This window comes from Protopterus annectens, chromosome 9.part0, assembly GCF_019279795.1.
Source record: "Protopterus annectens isolate FY-2018-M chromosome 9.part0, PAN1.0, whole genome shotgun sequence".
Classification (NCBI taxonomy): domain Eukaryota; kingdom Metazoa; phylum Chordata; order Ceratodontiformes; family Protopteridae; genus Protopterus; species Protopterus annectens.
Window position 1 is genome coordinate 622,412,419 of NC_056743.1, and position 18,005 is coordinate 622,430,423.

General features: G+C 37.8%; 1 protein-coding gene across 2 annotated transcripts in view; it reads right to left on the bottom strand.

Annotated features, from left to right (window-relative positions):
- Window positions 1-18,005, bottom strand: part of C4B (complement C4B (Chido blood group)) — an 876,141-nt gene that overhangs the window by 389,716 nt on the left and 468,420 nt on the right. The gene's annotated exons all lie outside the window — the stretch shown is intronic.

An 18,005-nucleotide genomic window follows, 5' to 3' on the forward strand; every position in this document is an offset into this window, starting at 1 on the left:
GCCTCTTGGAGTCTTCACATTTTCTTCAGAAAGGAATATGATCCTCAGATTCTCTGTAACTGAACCTGCCTCAAACTACAAGAAAAAAGTCATTGAGCAACTCCTAGACATCATAAAAAAGTACTGTGGTCTTTCTTTACAGAAAGCAGAAAAAGTCCAAAACTTGTCACACACGGATACACTAGACAATCTCGACGTACTGAAATGTCGAAATTCAGTATATCGAGACCGAATAGTGGAAAGTGCAGTTAACCGAAACTACACTATGCCGAATCTGCAAATGTCAAATCTGCCACTATCGTGGTGTCGCGTTCATGATATGTGGTGCGATTTGTGGATTTATCTGGGGTTTCAGGTAAGTGTTGTGTGTTTGACGATAATGGGTAGGGATTTTAGTGTGTGTGAGTGTGTGTAGTGGTGTTTGCTGTGTGTTTAATGTGACCTCGGAGTTAGAATATATAAGTAGGGGTGTGTGGGGGGTGCAGGGGGGCTTGCCCCCCTGCTTATAGGTAGGTTAAGTGTGTTTGTGTGTGTTGTTATGTTTGTTTAGTTAGGTAGGTGTATGTGTGTGTGTGATTATGTCCTGGTTTGTGTGTGTGTGTGTGTGTGTGTGTGTGTGTGTGTGTGTGTGTGTGTGAATGGACACGATTGTAGTATTCGTGAGTGTGGGTTTTCGTGTATGTGGTTTTTCGACTTATTCAGTCTCGAAATACTGAAATTCGACATTTCAGTATTTCAAGATTGTACAGTGAATCCTCACACACACACACACACACACACACACACACACACACACACACACACACACACACACACACACACACACACACACACATATACATATTTTAAACAACAAGCATTTTGCATTTTGTATTATTCTTTTACTATTGATTTGTAATTGGCACCACTTTTTGTAATTGACCATTGTACACTGGCATATGATTTTAAAGTATTTAATTGTGAAAGTGAACTTTACATTCTGAGACCCTTTTTTAATCATGCCACAGACTACAAAGGCAAAGATAAATGCACATTATATAACATGGTGGTATAGAGGTTGGATGAAGGATGGTTCTCTTACTTTAGCTTGACCTCCAGAATGTGGAAATCACCTAGAAAGAGAAGACATGAAATGGTTAATAGGCTCACCCAGATAAATGGTGGAGCTTGTATGTGAGCCTGCAGAAAAGCTCACAGTAAAGGTATAATGTCAGGTAGCTACTGCTTTACAGTAAAAGCAGGTATTCCTTGTGGAGTAGAACAAGCAGGAATATGAAACCTGAAAGATTCTCTGGAGTAAGTCTGAAGGACAGAGAAAGAGAGAGAGAGAGACAGACAGAGTTCCTGTGTTCATAGGTTCATAGGTGTATACTAGGCTAATGACCACAAGAGCCCTTTTAAGACTAATCATCCGACCCAAATGTGACCATAAATTTGATTTATATAAGTTGTGATTTACTGACTGCCTCTCTCCATCAGAGACATAGGAGCCAAACCAGGGGTGAATTTCTAATTACTCATCCATTGGTCTATGTTTTGCTTAAAAAGGGTTAGGGATAAACTTTGCTTCACATGAATGGGGTGCCTGTTCCAAAGAATAGGAATTTTCTGAGAAACGTATCTGTTTCTCCAGCATATCCTATTTATGACACAAGCAAAATGTAGGTCTTTTAAACCAGTAGTTCTGATGCTGCTTGTTTTGATGATGTGCACAAGGTTTATCAAGACAGTTCTGGGGTGCACTGTATGCCAGGCAAAGATCACCTCTAAGAAGTCTTTATGATACCAAGTAAAGAGACAGGGCTTTGAGATGATTAGGGCAGGACATTGTGTTTTCTCCCTGTATTCTTTTTCTAAGGAACCTATGTGGACATTCCAGTTGCTGCATATATCTTGTCAGGTACATACCAATGGGGACATTATACTCTATGATAAGTCTCATGAGGGCTGAGCACAATTTATGATGATCTCTCTGGACCTAGATGCCATGCTCACGCTTATAAGTTCAGCAACACTGAAAGATTTTCTTACTTCTTTGGACCCATGATGGTCAAAGGCTAGGTTACTATCTACATAAGTTCCCACATCCCACTGATTAGTGAATCAACTTTTAAGAGTGTTTTATTGATGGTGTAGTTACCCAGAGTGGTAGACTTCCCAAAAGGTACTATAAAGCATTTCTTGGTATTAAGTTTTCAACCATGGCTTTGGCACCAAGCATTTATCTGTATTAGACCTTCCTAAAGAGTGTTCTCATTTTTGGGGAATTCAGTGACTGCTCCCAGTTTGTAATCTGTGAACTAGTCAGCCAAAGGCCTTTGACATTGGCTTTGACATGTGAGGAGCAGATGGGAAAGAGGAGTAGGCCAGCACAGAGGTCTTGGGGACTCCACTGGTGACTGTCCTCTTTGTAGAGGTGGCATCAAGGATTTAACCTCCTGGGTCCTATCAGTGAGCCAGCTAGCTATCCAGAGTGTTATAAAGGGGTTAATACCTAGTTCCATAAGTTTGTTGACAATGCCTGAGTGGGGTATTGTATCAAATGCTTTAGCCAAAACTAAGTAGGCAATATGTACCATTTTCCCCTCATCTATTGCTTTTGTGACCTTTTCAGTGAAGTCATCCAGATTCAGTAAGCATGACCTTCCTTCGACAAAGCCAAACTGGGAAAGATCCAGTGTCTGGAGGTCTTCTATGTCCTTGATGATAATTTCCATGATAATGTTGTCTATGGCTTTGCAAATAAGACCAGTCTGACTAATGAGTCTGTAGTTTCCAGGATCTCTGGAAGGTCCTCCATTATGAAGAGGTTGATCGTTACAGTCCTCCAACGACGTGGCATAATGCCTGTTTTTAGACTACAGTTAAATAACAACTACATGGGTCCTGATAAGTCATATTTTAGATTATTCAGAAGGCATCCTGGGATGTTAATGAGGCCTACTGAGGTTGTGTTCTTGGCTCTAGTGAGTGCAGCCAGTACATACTCCCTAGTTGTAGCTGAAGGGGTTATGTTTGAGGGAATTTTGAGGGGATGTTTGGAGGTGAGAGGGGAGTATAGTTGGAACTGAATTTGTCTGCTAACAAGTTTACTATACCACCAGGTGCAGTGAACATAGTAGCATTAACCACCAGTTCAGTTCATTGCTGTGTGCTGCCCATCAGATTTCTAATATAGCTGTTGAAGGCCTTATGGTTATCTTTCACCTGGGAGGCTATCTTAATCTCAAAGTTGGCTTTGCTTGACCTAATTAGTCCTTTTAGTTGTCTATTTAGTTTGATGAGAGAGTTTCTATCTTTATGGGAATTACCCTTCCTGAGTTTTGCCATAATTGTTGTTGTTGTATATCCTGTTTAATTTGGTATGCCACAGGAGTGGTTTGTTTCTAGGGCTAGTAATGGGTTTACTTCTGATAGGTACAGCAGCCTCTATGCAGCCATTGACATGGTTGTACAGAATTTCTGAAAGCAATTCAGCATAGACTGCTGTGTTCTCTGAGTTTGGAGACATTACATTTTGACAATCCATCACTTATTAAAAGGTAATTTGCCTTGGAATAGTTCCTGATTGTTGTTGGTTTTAATGGAATTACAGAGTTGATTTTGATTTCAAAGGAAGCAGTTTTATGGTCAGACTTTAGCTGGGAGGATGAGGCATTGGGGGGGACAGGGTAGGCGTTCTCCCATATTTGTAAGCAAGAGGTCCAGTATGTTAGAGCCTTCTAATGGGCTTATTCGTTACATAGTCAAGGGTGTTTTGTGACAGGTACGTGTGGTGTGTGGCGTGTGGCATTAGGTGGAGTATTTTTTGAGTGCCTTTGAGCTTGCTGATGCATAGCTTTGACAACAGGTGATCTAGGCAATCTTTCTTGTTCACGAACATTGCTTTTTTAAGTGTTTCAGCATACATTAGTCTATGTTTGTGTTGTGTATTATGTGAGGTGGGTGTTGTGTGTGTGTGTGTGTGTGTGTGTGTGTGTGTGTGTGTGTGTGTGTGTGTGTGTGTGTGTGTGTGTGTGTGTGGTTTTGACAACATAATGTGCACTTTTATGCAAGAGTTTAGCCTCCAGTGTCATTGTGTAAGTACACCTCTCACAGATTGTGTGTGCTTCTTTAAGAATTAAGTGGCTGTCAGTAAACGGGACAATTGCTACATTGTCTCAAGATGTCTATATCCACCAAGCTGCATAAAGAGACGTTAGGAAATTGCATATCCATACTGTCCTGTTTGTTGATTTGTGAGCTACAAGGTGTGGTGTGTTGGGGTTAAAAGGATATTAAGGGTGCTTTATTTGGGCAGCTTACTAACTTTAATATATTTACACCGTACTGAATTCAACTAAATCTGTAGGTACTGCCATTTGACTCACAACTAGCTACACTAAGTTTGTTGGCACAGAAGGTATTTATGCTATATTGCTGCTTTACAGGGTACAATTTTATGAATCATTCTTTATAGGTCTTTGCTACAGTACAGGGCACTGCTAACCCATGCAAACATGCAAAATTTACAACAGCACAGAAAAACAGAAAGCTAACTAACGAGCCTCCTGACCATGAGTCTTTGTGTTTTCCCCCAAGACAGACTAGGCAAACACCTCCTGCCACAACATGAATAAACCCAGTCCTCCTAATGTTAAAGCACAGTAAAAGAGACCTAGAAGTGCAGTGCTACCACAAACCACTATAGCATCTATCTGAAAATCCATTGCTGAAGGCAATTTCAAGACAGTCTTACAGAAGTAACACTGATAAGAACATTTTATTATTATTATTATTATTATTATTATTATTATTATTATTAGCCGCGGTGGTAAAGCAGTTGCATTGTTGCCTCACAGCAAGAGGTTCTCCCGTTCGATTCTTAGCTAGTGTGTGGGGAGTGCCTTCTGTGTGGAGTCTGCATGTCCTCCCCATGGTCGAGTGGCCTACGAAAGACATGCGTAAATGGGCGTGCCTTCACTGAAGGTTGGGCATCAGGCTGGCAACTCGGCACCATAAAAATCTACTGCCAATCATTAGCGGGCCGGAGTTCCGCTGCGGTGACCCCTTACCGGGAAAAGCCGAAAAGACAAACAATATTATTATTATTATTATTATTATTATTATTATTATTATTATTATTATTATTAATTAATTAATTACATTTTTACAAAACAATCTGTGAAATACACACATAAAAGTAGGAAACAGTAGCAATCACTTAGTGCGATTTAGCCATCAAAGGTACATGACTTTGCCTGGTTAGCACTGGATACAAGTAAAACACTTCTTAAATGCAGGCTAAGACACCAAGCCCGAGTTCCTGGAAAATGTAGCTAAAGATAATATGTAATAAAGGAGGTTTACTCAATAACAATTACGGTTTGCTGGCTGGCACTCAGTATCATGGATCTATGGAAAACAATGGATGGGAAGAGTTCACATATAGCTTACACAAAGGTCAACAGCAATGAAAGGGGGAGGGATGGATGGGAAGAGTTCACATATAGCTTACACAAAGGTCAACAGCAATGAAAGGGGGAGGGAGAGAGGGATGGAGGGACTTTCAAATTCATATAATCATAAGGGGTAGAGGCCAGAGACACAGCTTTATTATTAAACAACAACAGCAGTAAGTGTGGACGGGTTGGTGAAAACCAAACAGGATAACTAGAGAGGCATGCAATCAAATAAAGGCCATACTGGAGCTCCTCCAGAAACTTTAGCTTAGTGTGATAGTGGAGGATGGGGCAGAAACAGAATGCAATTTTAAGTAGGTAAAAGATAAGCAAAATATAAAAGCAGTGAAGCACAAACTGAAGCGTAGACAATTCTCTTACTATTGAACTACAGTTTAAGGCACCAGACTATGCAGAAATTTAACAGTAACACTGTTTATGAAAAAATGCAGTAATACATGACTAATGTTCAAAATCTCGCAGGAGTATACACTTCTGCCACAAATGTGAAATGAACCACAAGACTGTAAGTCAGCAGGGTTTAAAATATAAACAGACAGCTTTTACAGGTAATTCTACTTGTGGAAATAGAAATGCAGAACAATGCAGAAACACGATCTTTCCACAACTGCTAACAAAAATACAAGACGAAGGTCCCAGAACAAAAGTAAAAATGCAAGTAGAAGGGAGCAGAAAAGTACAGAGTATTATTACCACACAGGTCACTAAGTGCGACTCATATATTTAAACAGAATTGAAATAATTAAAATCACTTAATTCTCTTTCATCTAAATCCAGAAAACCACAAATCTTTTAAGGAACAGTCCAAAAATATGATGCAAAAATCTAGGCATTCAGCAAAAACCTGGAGAGTTGAGAGGTCAACCAACTACCCAAAGTACTGAATACAAGAAGATAACAAGTATATTTTGTGATCTTTTAACCATAACCTACAACAATATCCAGACCTAATTTGTCCCTCTGCACCATATGTGTAAGGAGTGCTAATCCTAACTTTTATCTCTGACCTTACCTTAGAAAGTACAGATGCGTAAGTAAACTTACCGTAACAGTAGATATTGTAATAGATCATTGTTACAGTGGACTGCACTATGTGTGTTTTATCCTTGTCTGGACAGTTTCACATGGCACCTTCCATGCAACCAAACTGTTTCTTGCTCTAGTAGAGCCATATAAAAGGGAGACTGAGTGCCAGCAAGTTCCAGAGCTTTTTTGTCCCGAAAAGGGAATTTATGGCCCTGAAAGAAAAAATTGCTAGGAAAAGAGCAATGAAGCAAAAAACACTGTGGCTATACATGCAAGGTATATACTTCCAGACACTGGCAATATACGTATACAAAAATATCAAGTAAGGGTGTTGGAGGGAGCAGAAGGCTAATGCAACAGGGACCTTTTGAGCATCTACTGTTTTCTTAGGTTTACTCACACAACTGCACTATATTCAGCACTTGGATCACTGTTACAGTACCCTAAGCTATATGAGTAGACTGTCATATCTTATAAAAGGGTTACCTTTGTTTCATTGAGAAGGCATTTGGCTGAACATTAGGTTATAGGCTCCTAAGTGAGAAATTGGGAAATTTCCCTTTCCCCACATTAATAAAATTACAGAGTTGGTATATATATATATATATATATATATATATATATATATGTATATACATATATATATATATATATATGTATATACATATATATATATATATATATATACATATATATATATATATATATATATATATATATATATATATATATATACATATATATATATATATATATATATATATATATATATATATATATATATATATATATACATATATATATATATATATATATATATACAGATTCACTTTATAATTTTGAATTACTGAAATCCCGAATTTCAGTTTCTCGAACTTACAAAGTTGAACGTTGAAAGTCGCAAAAGTGCATAATCGCGAATCCGAATATCTCGAATTTGCGGTTAGGGCTGTACGGTGCATTGCGTGCGGTGTTGCGACTGGATGGTGTTTCATGTTGTGTATGGATTTAGGTGTGATTTAAGGTAAGCAAGTGTTTTGGTAGGGTTTTGTGTGGGAGTTTGAGTGTGTGTGAATGTGTTTGTTAGTTGTACGTGTGGGTTAGGGTAGGCATGTGAAAGTATGAGGGTGTAAGTGTTGGATGTGTTGGTGTTTGTATATGTGCGATGTTTGTGTATGTCTGTGTGTGTGCGAGGGGCTGTAGAATGTGTGGGTGTGAGTTTCCTTTCTGTGTGTGTTTGTGCGATCTCGGACTTGGTATATATTAAGTAGGGGGATGGGGGGTGCAGGGTGGCTTGCCCACCTGCTTATATGTAGTGTATGTTTATTTGTTTGTGTTTTTGTGTTTGTGTGTGTTTTATTTGTTGTGTTGTGGGTTGAATGATGTATGTGTGGTGTACGGTGTGTTTCTGTTTGTGATTTTGTGTTTTGTAATTTAGGCCATTCGACTTTATGGTTTCAAAATACTGAAATTTGGGATTTCAGTATTTCGAAATTATAAAGTGAATCTATATATATATATATGTATATACGGTTCATCTTTATAATCTCGAAATACTGAAATCTCGAATTTCAGTATCTCAAAACTATAAAGGCGAATGACTCACAATCCCGAAACCCAAAATCATGAAACACACAATCACAAACATATATACACCACACAACACACACACCATTCTATCCACAGCACAGAAACTATACAGCCCTACACTACATGTAAGCAGGGACAAGCCCCCCTGCACCCCACACCCCCCTACTTATATATAACAACTCCGAGATTGCACAAAAAAAAAAAAACTAACTCAAACCCAAACATTCTACAATCCCTCGCATGTGCACACACACGTACACACACACACACACACACACACACACACACACACACACACACACACACACACACACACACACACACACACACACACACACACACACACACACACACAGACTTCACACATACACAAACATCAACACGTCCAACACTCACACCCATACTTCCACCTCCCTACCCTAACCCACATGTACAACTTACAAAAACACTCACTCACTTTACATTCCAGCCACCAACCCAGCCAAACACTTCACATATTGTAGCGTGAATACATAAGTGTGGATTTGAGAAATTCAGATTTGAGCTTGTGCACTTTCACTATTTTGAATTTTCGCCTTTATGGTCTAAGGATACTGAAATTCGAGATTTCAGAATTTCGAGATTATAAAGGGGAACCATACACATAGATATATATATATATATATATATATATATATATATATATATATATATATATATATATATACACACACACACATATATATATATGATAATAGTTCAATAGTAGGTCAGCATATGGAAAAGGATGACAGTTGTGCGAGATCGACAAGCTTCGGGTGAGGGAATATTCACTTTCTGCCAGGGAATGTGCAATCTCTTAGCTAAGGTATATAAATGGCAGGGGAGGCTTGAGCCATGCAAAAAATAATTTTATTTTGTTTTTTGTTGCTTGCATGTGCTGAGGATTTTACTCACAAGTACATAGTTTGGAGTTAGCATTTCTAACGTTGACTTTTCTGTTAGGCTTTCTTGCTGTCAACATTGTGGTGTTTTGACCTAGACAGGTAGATCCATATATATTTATATAGTTAGCATTCGCCAGAGGGGGAGTGAGGGAGGATGCTCCTAGTAAAAAAAAAAAAAAAAAAAAGGAAAAAAAAATATATATATATATATATTTTAGGGTCTATTTTAGAACAGAACACTGAGCATTTAAAATGTCGAATGTTCTAATATCGACCCATTTCGAAGAAGCAGAAAACTGAATTATTTCCTAGGGAAAGAATTTGATTGTCCATTTCTGTTGCTCCGGTATTTTCAGCGCTCTTTTGGAAAGTTATGGGATGGGTTCAGGTAAGTGTGTGATTGAGTGTGGGTTAGGTATGTGTGCGATTGTGTGGACATGAGGGTTAGGGTGCGGGTTAGGTATGTGTGCGACTGTGTGGACATGAGGGTTAGGGCGGGTTAGGTGAGTTAGGGTTAGGGCACAGGTTAGGTATGTGTGCGATTGTGTGGACATGAGGGTTAGGGTGGGTTAGGGCACGGGTGAGGTGAGTGTGCGATAGTGACGGACCTTAGGGTTAGGGTTTGGGTTAAGGTAAGTGGATAGTTAGTGGTGTGTGTATAGTTTAGTGTAGGGATAGGTGTAAGATTTTAGGTGTGTGTGTGTGTGTGTGTGTGTGTGTGTGTGTGTGTGTGTGTGTGTGTGTGTGTGTGTGTGTGTGTGTATTGCTGTTTGTTTGGTGTGCTTGTGTTGTGTGTATGTGTTTTGGAACAGCGTATTATTTCCCTAGGAAAAAATTTGCTGTTCTGAACGTTCGATGTTTGGTATTTTCGATTGGTAGGGTTCGATATTAGAACAGTCGACATTTTGAATGTCCAGTGTTCTAATATAGACCCATATGTATATATATATATATATATATATATATATATATATATATATATATATATATATATATATATATATATATATATATATATATATATATATATATATATATATATATATATATATATATATATATATATATATATACTTCTTTAGGGGGGTTTAGTCAGTTTTTGGTGATAAACTACTTAAGATCAGTCATTTTATGTTTGAGTTTATGACGTTTTAATGTAATGCCACAAAACTTTATAAACACATGGAGAGGAGAAAGGAATTCAAGCATCCAGGAGGCTTTGAGAAATGGTCCTAGCAAAGTTTGTTCTGGACCTGGAAAAAGAATCCAGTTTCCAATGCTTATTGAAAGTATGTTCAGAGGACCACATTGCTGCCTCTAGATTGCTTGTAGAGTTCTCTTTCCAAAAAGCCACAGATGAAGCCAAAGCCCAAGTAGAATGACCCCTAATCCTGCCAGGAAGCAGCCAGTTATGGCTAACATAAAGTATGAGAAAACCATCTGGAAATTATCTGCTCTGACACTGGTTGTCCTTTTTTCTTATCTTTATAGGAGAGAAACAGATTATCTATTTTCCTGAAGGGTTTAGGTCTGTCAAAGTAGAATCTTAGCTGCCTTTTGACATTTCTTAGTATGTAGAATTCTTTCACCTTTATTTTTAGGTTATGGAAGGACTCCATGGAGTTTAATAGCTTGGCATACAGTAAATTCTGAAACCACTTTAGGCATAAAGAAGGATTATTTCTCAAAGATACTCTGCCCTTACAGAAAATGATGTAAGGTTGCCTCACCATTTTAATTGGATATTCTACATGCAGAAGCCAAAGCAATGAGTAGCACAGTTTTCCATGTTAAGACCCTCACATCAGTCTGAAAAGTTGGTTCAAACAGAAGTGTCGATTTTCAACCACAAAATTAAGATTCCAAGGAAGGGCCAAATGTTTTCTAGGGGGATGGATTTGCAAAACCCCTTTCAAAATTGATTGATATGAGGACAGGGAGAAAAGGGTGATCTAAGGGGAAAATAAGCAGATACAGTGAAAAGATGGACCTTGATAAATAAATAAGAGAGGTCATGTGATAACAACTCACTGAAATAATGAAGAACTAGAGGTAACAAGGCCTTGAAAGGTCCTGGTTCTTAGACTTGCACCAACTAGAATATCTTTTCCATTTATACATATATGATTTTCTAGTAGCAGTTTTTGACCCCCTTTAACACCAAATGCATGTCCTTAGGAAGGAGGTACATAAATGCTGGTTGGGCAGATTAGTTAGATGAGGGAGACAATTTTTCTGAACTATGATACAGAATCAGTATTGCCTAGACATGGTAAGGCCTTGCTGTGTTTAATAACGGTGGCTGTCAAAAAAAGCAATTACTAAAAAATGGAATCAAAATCCAAACCAACTGTACTGGAAGTAGTAAATATAGTAACAGAGGTAAAACAACTGGAATTGAGATCTTTAGAAAAGGGTTGCAGCAAACTACATAGGAAAAATGGGAATTATGGGAAGAGTACATACAAGGAAGGAATGAGGCCTAAAAGGCAACAGGACTTAATTGAGCTATGTAATGTTTGAGTGAGAAAGACTGGGTAAATTAGAAGTGATGTATAATGTTTGAAACTGGGAGTGTGTGAGAATGGTTTTGTGATGTAATATGCTTACAACTAGGATTGTGTTGGTGTGGTTTGTTTTTATTTATATAAATGTATGATTGCCTATGTAATAAGTGATGGTTTACTAAAGATGGTTCTTGTTTAAAAAAGGCAGGAATTGAATAATTAAGGTTGTATGATATATAACAATATATGTGAAGTATAATGTTTGTTATGTTACTATAGTTTTATTACTTTTATATGAATGTAAATTTGCCTATGTCACAAGTGATAATTCAATAATGCTGTCTGAAATAAAAAAACTACCAAACTGGCAGTCAGCTGAAATGTTTTCAAGTTAGAGTGTATCAAACAAACCCTGTTTTGTGTAATTAAATCCATTCTGTGGGAAAGCTAGTAGTAATTGCCCATGTCCAATTTGAGAAGAATGAAGAACCACTGTTCCCTAGGCCAAAAGGGAGTCAGCACTACAATATTTGTCCTTCTGGATCTTTAGAAGAACCCTGTGTATCAGCAGGATGGGTGGAAATGCATATATGAATATTACCATCCAAGAAAATAAGGCATCTGTCTTCCATACTTATTTGCAAGGAATCATTTAGCAGAATTTCTCTTTCAGCAGATCTATCGAGATGTTTCTATCAGCTGGATAATTTTCTGGAAGATCCCTAGGTGTAATTTCCATTAATGAGGTTCTGTCCTGATCCTGCTACATTATTTTTCTCTGACAGAATGTATGAAGCCTGAAAAAATCAGATTGATTTAAGCTGCTACCTCCCAGGCAAGCATAACAAGTCTGCAAAGGGGATAAGAACTGGTACCCCTTGTTTGTTTATGTATCACATGGCTGTGGTGGTGCCTGTAATAGCTTGCAGAGGTCCTGGGGATTAGATATGATGCAAGGTCTTTAGAGAATAGGTAACATATAACATCTCTTCAACATTTATGTGCTTTTGTCTCTCTTTGGAATTACACACACTTTGTGTTTTCACCCTTTTTGAATCTGCTTCCCATGCAAAATCTTGACACATCTTTTCTGACAGACAGGAAGGGAAGATGAAGGAAGAATGGAAAACTTAGATTGAGAGATAGCTAGAACACGCACAAGAGTAATTCCCTTCTGACAACCTCCAGGGTATTGATGCCAAGTCCAGACTGGTCTAATGGCTTCTATGAGTCTCATGATTCCCTTAGCCAGATGTCATATGAGAACAGTTCAGTGATACCTCAGATCATTTATTTATGTATTTGTTTGTTTGTTTATTTATTTATTTAACAAATGACAAATAAATAAATGATCTGAGGTATCATTGAGACTCACAGAAGCCATGAAACCCAGTATCCTGAGAAATTCTCTGGCAGAAGCTTGAGGTTAGCTGGAGAAGTCCAAAAACATTTCCTTGTACTGTTGTACTTTTGGAAGAAAGGCTCTTCCTGGGGAAAAATTGAGAACACATCCCAGAAAAAAAATTTGTGAGCAGGAAGGGATGAGAGGTGGTTTCTGCATGTTCAGTTGAAATCCTAGACTGAACAGGAGGTTCATAACCCATGTCTGGGAATCTTGACAAGTGGAAAAAGTGTCTGCAAATATAAGACACTCATCCAAATATGGAAAGTGTGAATGATTTGAAACATTCAGTAAACTATCATTAAGCCAGCCATTTTGTAAATACCATTGGTGCAGTAAACAAACCAAAGGGAAAGACAGAGAACTGATAATGTAAGACAGGCACAGAATATTTTTTTTTAAAACTAACACCTGAATTGCTTGTATATTGGAATGTGATGATAAACATCTTTTAGGTCCAGTGTTACCTTGAAGCTGCCAGAGGGTATGAGAGATAAAAGGGTTTAAAGGGATAATGTTATGAATTTTGGAATGTTGACAAAAGACAGTAAAAAAGAAGAGGTTTAAAACTAGTCTCCAAGTTCCCTCTTTCATTGACACTGGAAAGATCCTTTAAGGAAGACTTTTGTCCATATAAGCCAAGGGCATTCGTTCCATCACCCCTTAAGCTAACATTTGTTCTAAAATAGGAGAAAACAATGACATCTGGTTTGTAAGATGAGGAGGAATCCTCTGAAAAGAGGGAAGGTATTCACATTGCCATCTGTACCTCTGTTGGATAAGTCTCAGAACCCACTTGTCTGAGATAATCTGATGCCACTCTGGAAGACAGAGGCCTAGAATGACAGAGAGATTTGAAGGTTTGCCAGGATGGGAAGAGAAAGGGGACAGAAAAGAAAAATAGTCAGACTTTTTGTACTATGATTGTGGAGGCACCCCTGTTTTTCTGTGCCTTTCTTTTTCTATGTCTTGGAATTTTGCTTGATAGAACTTAAATGAGACTGCTCACTCTGTTTCCTGGGAAAGAACCCTGAAAAGAAGGAAAGTTTTTACTGAACATTGAAAAGGACGGTTTAATAATCCGAGTGACCCCTAAAATTGATTTCTCTCCCTCATTAAACCCTTTAAGCAGCTCAGCAGCATAGGGTCCAAATAACACATTTTTCTTTGGGGTCAATTCAAGATATCAGCCTTAACATTTTCTGGAAGGTTTTGAAAACATAACAAAATAAATCTTCTCATAAATGAGCCAGTGGCAGTGGTTCTAGAAATATCATCAGCAGAGTCATAAGATCACTTTAAGGGATGTTTGGATACCTAAGAAGCAGTTAAAATTAAAGAATTTATAGAAGTTTTAACCACTGTAGAAGGAAGAAAAGTTAACATTTAACTTTCTCATGTTCTACAAAGAAGCCAGTAAAAGTATTAACATGTGAGACTGACTGTTCATAATTCTGAAAGTTAAAGTCGAGGAGAATGCACTTTCCTCTGAATTCTGTTAAAGGCTTTCCTATCCTTGTTAAAGGGCAAAGGATTAACATTAAAAATACCACTGTCTGATCTTATATGGGATTAGAAAATAAGAATTTGTGTGTCTGAGGTACTTTGTTTAACCCGTTAGACTGTTTGTGGGAAGGGAGTGGACCGCCAAGCATACTTCAAGCTGTAAGAAAAACATTCGGTATGATAGGTAACTCAAGAAGAATATCTGCAGGTTGAGGGAACTCCAGTTGTAAAAAATCATAATATCTTTACTGGGACAAAGGGATTTCATTTTGTTTTTACTGAAATAAATCTCTCATTTTATAGGTCCACAAATAACTATGCCTCTCAACTGTAAAGATTTTTGCAGAATGTCCAGATTTTGGCCACATATTTTTGGTACATTTTTCATTAAGTTGTGTTTTTTCAGGCAAATTAGTGGTAAATCATTAAAAGATTGAAGTTCAAAAATAAGGTTAGACAATTGAGATTCAGACTTCATATTCTTCAAAAAATTCATGCTAATTCTATCAACTTTCAGCAATATTTAAAAATCACTCATATTTATAGACCTTTGTCCCACTTTTATTACAACTTTGTCCAGATTTCTTGTTCTAAGAAGTTGAGAGGTATACAGGTAAGTAATAGGCTAGCTGCCCTTGTAGCCCATTTTAAGCCTACCTATTTTCCCTTTTTGTGCTCAAAATAACCTATCCCATTTGGTTATAGACTAGCCTTACCCATCCCATATTCGATAATTATATATTACCCCTAAGGAGAATAACTGGGATCATACCATAGATAATTTGAGGGGACCCATGCATGGGACAAAGCATTTAGGAGCTGCCTTTGTCCATTAGTAGTACAGGGGGATGTCCTGGGATAAATATTATGTTTCCCTTCCATAGATTTAAGTTGCATTTGAAAATGGACAGGGATGAAATTTGTTTTATGTGGATGGGGAGTCTGTTCCACAGCAGTGGTATCTTCTGCAAAATACACATTTCCCTCCAAACCATTCTGTTGATGTTGCAGAAGAGATTTAGATCCTTAGGCTGTGTATTTCTTATGCCATTTGACTTGCTGGTGTGCAGTAAATCCATTAGTAATGGATCAGAGGATGCCTTGTATGCCAGACTCAGGTCACCTCTTAGTAGTCTGTAGGATACCGAGTATAGTAACAGGATACTGAGTTGGTCCATGCTGAACATGTTGTCTAGGCCTTGTATCCTTTTAGTAAGGTGTCGCTGTGGGTGCAATTGCCTAGACAGATACATGCCAAAGGATGCAATAGATGCAATGACTGGCCTAATGAGGGCTGAGTAAAGGGGGACAATAAAATCCCAAGATAAGCTTCTTTATAAGCTGTGCAATATAGAAGGATTTTCTTATAACAATAGACACATTTGTCAAAAGTTAAGTCAGTCACTGTCCACATAAGTTCCCAAATCCGAAGCACCTGGTTCAACTCTTAAGGGAAGTTTATCAATGTGGTAGATGACATCCCAAAGGATACAACAATGCATTTTTTGGCATTTAGCTTCAGACCATGATTTTTACATCAGTTATTTATTTGAGACGAAACTTCCTGCAGAATGGCTAGATGATTTGGCGATTCAATGACTACTCGTACTGTACAGTTATCTGCAAACTTAGTCAGCCACAGCCCTTTGGTATTCCCCTGTTTTCACTATCTGTGTCTTGGACTTTGTATATTTAAGTCTATTCTTTTGGTCATTCAGTCTCTGTATTTTGGGGCTCATTCTAGCTTGCCTCAATATTTCAAATGGTTACCTGCATATCCCTGGTCCCTATTGTCAAGTTAAACCACTGCTTGTATATTCCTGGTCCCTGTAGTCATGTTAAGCCTCTGTTTGTATATCCCTCATCCCTGTTGTCACAATAAGCTTCTGCTTCTTAATCCCTGGTCCCTGTTGTCATGTTAAGACTGATTGTATAACTCTGATCTGCTGTTGTCATGTTAAGACTCAGCTTGTATATCCCTGGTCCTTGTTATCATGTTAAGCCTCTGCTTGTATGGGAGTAATTTGGCCATCTGGATCCACCATTTCTATCCCCGCATGATGGGTGAACTCTATGTACTACTAAGTATTGTTTTTTGAATGCTGTGTTTCTTTTTTTTCAGTTGATATTTGTTTTTAAAGAACTTTCCACACAATATCAGTGGGCTTAAAGTTTAGTTTGATTATATTCTAACTGGGTATGATCATAAGTGATATGGTCAGCTGAGTGGCCCAAACGTTGCAGCCAAGCTTTTAAGCACTTTTGGCAGGTTGGATTCAATGAAGGTACTGGTGTCTTGAAGTTCTTCTTTTATTTTTGTTTTCTTATTTACTTCTTGGTCACTTTTTTGTGTATTTTAGTATACATTTTTATTGTTTTACTATTACATTTTATTCAGGATGTTTTACTGATTAATTAAGTTGCCTTAGGTAATCTTAAATTTTGTTGAACTTGTTGCGGTTAGCACATGAAGGATTTTTATTAGTTCATTTATATGCCATTTCTTATTCCTTTTTTTTTTTACTTGAAATGTTTTCTAAGATCTATCTGCCTGTAGAGATATATATGTGTGTGTGTATGTATGGAATTAGTGACAATATTTGATTTAGACTTACATCAACATGCTGAAAGTCGACACAGTAATGTCAAATTGCAAAATGTCAATACTTTGGGATGCTCTGAGGTTACTCCTTGGAACATGCATTGCAAACTATGTTTTTCTCCTGCACCCCCACACCCCCTGCTAATTATATATATCAACTCTGAGATTGTACAATCCCCATGGAAGGGGTATATTCCCCTTTCACAGGGATTATCCTTTATCACAGAACTGTTGACCATCTGCATTGTCGACCAACTTTGGTCATTAATACATAGGTTGATCTTAGCCATGACTGACCGATGTCATGGAACCTGTGTGTGTGTGTGTGTGCGTGTGTGTGTGTGTGTGTGTGTGTGTGTGTGTGTGTGTGTGTGTGTGTGTGTGTGTGTGTGTGTGTGTGTGTGTGTGTGTGTGTGTGTGTGTGTGTGTGTGTGTGTGTGTGTGTGTGTATGCATGTATGTACTTTGAAACATTGATGTACACGAATCTCGAACAGCTAAACATGGATCCCAAAAGATCAAAAGCCAAACCACTGAAAAAATAAAACACTTAACCCCCATACCCCCTGCTAATTATATATACCACTCTGCAAATTCTCCTATCCTCTCTGTACACAGTCTCACATGGACTTAACGTTGCCAGAAGCAATCACATGAGTTTTAATCACTTATGTCAGTGTAAAAAATGTTCAACACTAAAAATGTTCATTTATATCGAGTGTTTCCCTATGTATATATTTGTATATAACTTTGATATCATATACTGCATCTTTTGCAGCCTTAGCCTTTGTGCCAATTATTTGCTTGTTTTAGATGTAAATGCAAAAAAATGTATGTTTCAGTGTCTTGGCTCATTTAAATTCTCTGTATATTCAGCCACAGATTGTTCAACTGCTCTTTCTACTCCCAATATCTTTCTCTTGCCATCTATTTTTCTAAGTATTTAATTCTCCTTATTGCATCTCAGTACACACATTGTTTCCTT